At 35.3% G+C, this 6,000-nt stretch overlaps 1 long non-coding RNA gene across 1 annotated transcript; it reads right to left on the reverse strand.

Moving 5' to 3' along the window:
- Positions 1-3,765: 3,765 nt before the first annotated feature.
- On the reverse strand, positions 3,766-5,751 carry LOC113912405. The gene is made up of 3 exons (XR_003516813.1): positions 5,663-5,751; positions 4,323-4,441; positions 3,766-3,841 (listed from the first exon to the last, which is right to left on the reverse strand). It is a non-coding gene; the product is annotated as an uncharacterized LOC113912405 (long non-coding RNA).
- Between the last annotated feature and the right edge of the window lie 249 nt (positions 5,752-6,000).

Below are 6,000 nucleotides of genomic sequence, written 5' to 3' on the forward strand. Positions count from 1 at the left end.
TTATTAAAATACAAAATTGTAAAGATTCAATAGAGAAAAATTCAGAGGTGCTACAGGAAGGGGATGTGGGGGCAGTAGGTGTTCTGTACAACTGCAGGGTCTGAAACAAGGGGTAGACGTTGACAAGTAGAAAAGGGACAGGAAGGGCGATAATGTTGCTTTGCAAGCTTTCAGTCGAGAAAGGCATTCCGTCTATGCCCATCTTTGGCATATGGAGTCTTAAAGTACAAGTACTATTTAAATGTTTTATTCCTACATCTTAACTTACTGGGCTATCCTTTCTATCTTTCTTTTCATAACCATATCATAGGAACACTTCTTCAATTTAATATTTGTGCTTCTCCATCCAACTCTAGTCCTATATTAATATTGGTATTTATAATGTAATGGCAACACATACTGTCTGTTTATCTTAGTTCTAAGTACTGTATATGATTTAATGCTTCTAATAACAATGTGTGGAAAGTATTACTATTATCTCCATTTTCCAATAACGAAAATGAAGCAGGAAATGGTTTATTCACATTATCCACATAGCTAATAAACATGGCACTGGAATCTGAACCCAGGCCATCTGGCTCCATCATCGATATCCTTAACCATTGTGATACCTAACTAAATAAAACTTCCTACTTCCCTTGTAGTCCTCATTGATCTACACATGGCTTCATCCAGCCTGATACTCACCCACTAGAGTGGATTCAAACCCATAACTTAAATATCCCAATAAATCAATCTGTGAAGGCAAGCTTATTCCAAATAATGCTACTTAAAATCATTAAAACGAATTTACTAGTCTAAAATTATCTGTAAAATATTGTATTAACCTTTATAACATTTTTCTGCATTAGGACAGAACAAGTATCACTAACCCCATTTTGCATACTGTCGAACTAAAGGACAGGGGAATTGAGCTGTTGTCCACATTCTCAGAGACCATGTGTTGAAGGAGGTTTAGGGCACAAATCTCCAAATGACGCCCGAACTGCCTCCCATGCCCACCAAATGCACTTCTTTCGCCATAAGACTTGAGCAGCTGGTATACCCTTTATTTATCTGCTTTTCTAATTGCAGTCCTGAAACCATTTGCTTTTCACTACAGTTTTCTTTACTTCACTCGGCTTTGATTCCTTCTTTATTTCACAGCTTTATAAAATTCCTTCCTTTGCAAGAAGCCTTCTTTCAGTCTAACTTTCCATCAGGGCTCTCCTTTCTGGATTTTACTGCTGTTTCTTGGAAGGACACTCTTTTTGAAGCCCTTGTCCCACGTTCTGACATACCTTTGAAGCAGTCTTACATCTCAAACATTTTAAAGAGCTACAGGTTGTATCTACACTTTTGTTGACAATATATTATGTAATCCTCATACCTTATCTTAAATGGGCAAAATGAAGCCTGAAATTGTTCAAATAATACTTAAAGTTCCATTTTTCACATTTCTCACTCCATTTTTCCCCCTCACAGACAGTTGAGGTAGAGATGAAACAGGACTTTGTAAATTTTTCCACGAATTCATCCAACAACCCAAGAAATATTTTAATGATACGGTGTGCAAACTCACATTCATTGTTATGATAAGTATTGTGTCTAATGCTTAAATGTATCTAATGTTACATTTTATTTTATAGATGAAATTATTTTCATAAAATTGTTTAAACTCAATTTGCATCTTTTAAATGATTTTTTGAATCTGTGGATAAAAATAATATTTGTGAAGACTTTTATGTCCAGCATTATGGCAGACAAGATAGCCTGAAAAGTTTTGCAGTAACAACTAAAATGCTGGAGTGTGTGTGTGTGTGTGTGTGTGTGTGTGTGTGTGTGTGTGTGTGTGTGTGTGTCTGTGTCTGTGTCTGTGTCTGTGTGCATGTACATGTATATATATCTGGCTAGAAAAAAAAGTAAGGAAATCTTAAAAAAGTCACTCCCCTGAAGAAAAAAATTCTGAAGCATGACTCCAAAAACATACACAAGTATAGAAGCTCCTGTCTGTTCTAAATGCCTCTGGTGATCATCTGTGCTTCAAGCTTTTATTTCAATGGGAGTGAAGTCCAGGTGGGAGATTGCACACGGGAAGCCCTGTGTGAAATAATGAAGACTATAAAAAAAGGGAACTGGAGAAACCACTAACGGACAGCAAATAAACCCCAAACACCTCAGAGACAGGTAGTGTTAAACCCACTATCTCAAAGGTGAGTCAAGGTGTATAGGGATAGAGAGAACCTCCTGTGACGCCCTGCCCCAATCTTGTTTTCAAGTAGGTTTTTCATCTGAATTAACGCCCTGCCCCAATCTTGTTTTCAAGTAGGTTTTTCATCTGAATTAATTAATCTGAATTCTAGATTCATCTGAATCTAGAAAAACAAACAAACAAGCAAACAAACTTTCAATGTCATTGGTTAAGTCTGGAAAAGTAGACCCGGTCTTGGTTACATAATGACTTGTAGATGATGGCAAAGACAACTTGAACCTGCACGGGAAGGTTTATAAGCAGTGGTTACCATCATCTCATTTAAATTTAGGGTAATTATGCTGGTTGTTGCATGAAGAATAGATTAGAATGGGATACGTGTAAAAGCTTTGAAACCACTAATGGGGTTCTGTACAGTTGAGTAACAGAGTGGATGATATTTCTAATGAGTGGTAGAAGCAAAAGGGAAAAAGATACATGAGTGAAAAATTTTAGAGGCATAAATAATGTCTGCTCACAGATGAAGTTCAGATAGTGAGAGAGAGAGAACAGCAGGAAAAGTCCCAAATTTCTGGGTAGACTAGGTAGATACAGGTTGGTGCCATTGTTAGAAATCCTGTTTGGGTGGCAGTGGCGGAAGATGAAGATTTCAGTGCAAAAGGGAAGTGAACAGAAGTTTAAAGCTTTTGAAAGTCCTAGAAAAGTCTCTCTTGTGAATTAATTACTCTCTTTTTATAAGATTCCCTATTATCTTCTACAGAATACATTCTTCCTTGTTTCCTATTTACCCATATTTTCTCAGATATTCTTTAACCTTGCTCTCCTATGAATTCTAGATGCCCTTTTTTTTTTTTATTTCTTTGGAAAACCCTGCTGTGATTTTTATTAGACCAACACTTAATTCATATATTAATTTGTGGTAAAGTTCTATCTTTATAATATTGACTTCTCCCATCACAAAAAAATATATCTCCCTCTTTATTCAGGGTTTATTTTATATCTGTCAGTCATTTCTTCATAAATAACTTGCACTTATTTCTATTTATTTATTCATAGAAATCTTATAGTTTGGGTTGCTAGTCTGGATATAAGCATTATTCCTCTTTCATTTTCTATTTGGCCACTGCTGTGGTTAGGAATACAAATGATTTATGATTTATTGATCTTTTATTCACCAAATTTGTTAAACTCTCAATTATTTAGCAGATTATCTGGATTTTTCCCATTGGTTTTCATATGGAACGTCATATGTGTAAATCATATCAATTTTTTTTCTTCCTTCTAGTCTTTACCTCTCAGTGATTTTTGTGGTTATGTATAGTTTTGTAAGTGGCATTGCCTGGGATCACAGACTCTGAAACCAGCATTAACTTTCCGTGTTGACTTCCACTTGGTCACTGTGGATAGATGATGACTGAGAGGTCAGTTCAGGGCCTGTGCCTCCCACAAATTCCTCTACTTAGGGACTGAGGGCTGTGGTGGGTGGCACAATGTGAGTTTACATATTTATCCTGAAAGTATTGATGTGCTCTTTCCCATTAGGCAAAATCAAAATTGAGTCTTGTTGGTACTCAGCCCTTTATTGTTGCCAGACAGAAGGAGAGCATAGTATCAGGACTTGTGGGGAATAGACGGTATTCATGAGGTTACCTGGACAGGTCCAGACAAAGAACACATGGATACATGAAAACAGAATGAAAGGAAGAATTAAATATAACAATGTCAATACAAATATAAGTTAACAACAAAGGCAAAACTGGTGTATAAGAAATGGAAGAAAGGGAAAGGTATGGGCAAATGAACCAATGCCACATCACACAGTATACAATCAATTAGCTTCTTCAAGAGCAAAACATAAGGGTCATTTCATTTAATTCATTTCAATGACCATGACTGATTTGCATTTGTATTGAAAGCTACCTCCAGTCTGTTTTAGAAGTAGGTTATTATATATATGAAAAAAAGAAAATGCAATCACTATGCAATAAAGTCCACTGGAGTGGTGTTTCTTTGACAACCTACTTTTGACAGGTAGGCCCCAAAATAGGCCCCTGACAAGTTACAAAACTTGTAGGAACAGTATGCACTATAAATCTTCTCTCTAAGTAATACACAGAAAACTTCTGCTCACAGAATCAGCAAAATCAGCAAGTCCATGGTCTGTAGTATCCTTAAATTAACCAATTTTCACTCAAGCGGATCAAGTTTGCTGGAACACAGCTTGAAGATTTCACAAAGGGAAAATAGATGCTGCATGAGAAATTAGAATGAATGTTCAACCATATAAAATTTCCATGAACCAAATGACAAGTATGCTATTTATTACTCATATAATATGTTTTAACAATTCAGTGGCATCCATTACATTCACAATGTTATGCAAACATCACTTTGTTTAGTTCCAAAATATTTTTATCACCACCCCAAAGGAAAACCCCAGCCAATTAAATAATTAATCCCATTTCTCCTCTTTCAGCCCCTGGCAGCCCACATCTACTTTCTGCTCTCTAAATCCACACTGTAGAATGTATCAGTACTTCAGTAATCTTTATGGCTGACTAATGTTCTATTATATGTACACACCATATTTTGCTTATCCATTCATCCATTGATGGACATTTGGGTGTTTCCACATCTTGGCTACTGGAAATAATGTGCTTTGAATAATTGTGTATAAATATTTGATGGAGTACCTGTTTTTGATTATTTGGGGTATATGACCAGAAGTATAATTGCTGAGTCATATGATAATTCCGTGTTTAACTCTTTGAGGAACCACCAGTGTTTTTCCATTGTGGCTACATCATTTTACATTCCAAAAATTTATGAAGGTTTCATTTTGCCCACATCCTTACAAAGCTTGCTACTTTTTTTGTTTTTAATTTTAGCCATCCTAGTGGGTAAAAGTGATATCTCCTTGTAGTTTTGATTTGCATTTCCCTAATAACTAATGAAGATGAGAATATTTTCATGCATTGAACATCTGTATATTTTTCCGGAGAGCTTTCTGTTCCACTTACACATAAATGAATTATTGACAAAGAAGATTTTCTTTCTTCCATTTTGCTGTTTTCCATATATTCTATACTCCTTGTGTTCTGCATTTCCCCTAGTACTTCCTCGCTTTGTGTTTAATTGATTTTTTTGTAATGTGCCATTTTGATTCCCTTTTTATATCCTTTTTGTCTAGTTATTAGGTTTTCTTTCGAGCTTACCATGGGGTCTACTATTAACATCCTAAGTTCATAGCCATCTAGTTTGAATTGACCACTTTAGCTTCAATGACATACAAAACTCTGCTCCTACACAGATCTAGTTCCCCATTATATTACTGTCACAAAATATACCTTTATACATTACATACCCATTACATATACTTGTAAGTATTATTTTAATCATTTGTCTCTTAAATCATATAGGAAACAGAGGAGTTAGAAACCAAAAATACAATAATACTGGCTTTATATTTACTTTTGTGGTTCACTGTACCAGAGTTCTTTATTTCTTCAAATAGCTTTAAGTTACTATCTACTGTCATTTCATTTCAGACTGGGGGTCTGACTCCTTTTGGCATTTTTTATAGGGCAGGTCTACTATGCTGAACTCTTTTATTTCTTTGAGTAAACTTTTATTATTATTAAAAATAAGCTTTTTGTTATCTAAGAATGTCTCAATTTCTCCTTCATTTTTGAAGAATTTTAATGAACATAGAATTCTTGGTTGCCAGGTTTGTTTGTTTTCCTGTCACCGTTTTAAACATGTCATGAGACTTCCTTCTGGCCTTGGTAGCTTTTGATGAGAAATTGCGT

This window comes from Zalophus californianus, chromosome 14 (genome assembly GCF_009762305.2).
Source record: "Zalophus californianus isolate mZalCal1 chromosome 14, mZalCal1.pri.v2, whole genome shotgun sequence".
In the NCBI taxonomy this organism is placed as follows: domain Eukaryota; kingdom Metazoa; phylum Chordata; class Mammalia; order Carnivora; family Otariidae; genus Zalophus; species Zalophus californianus.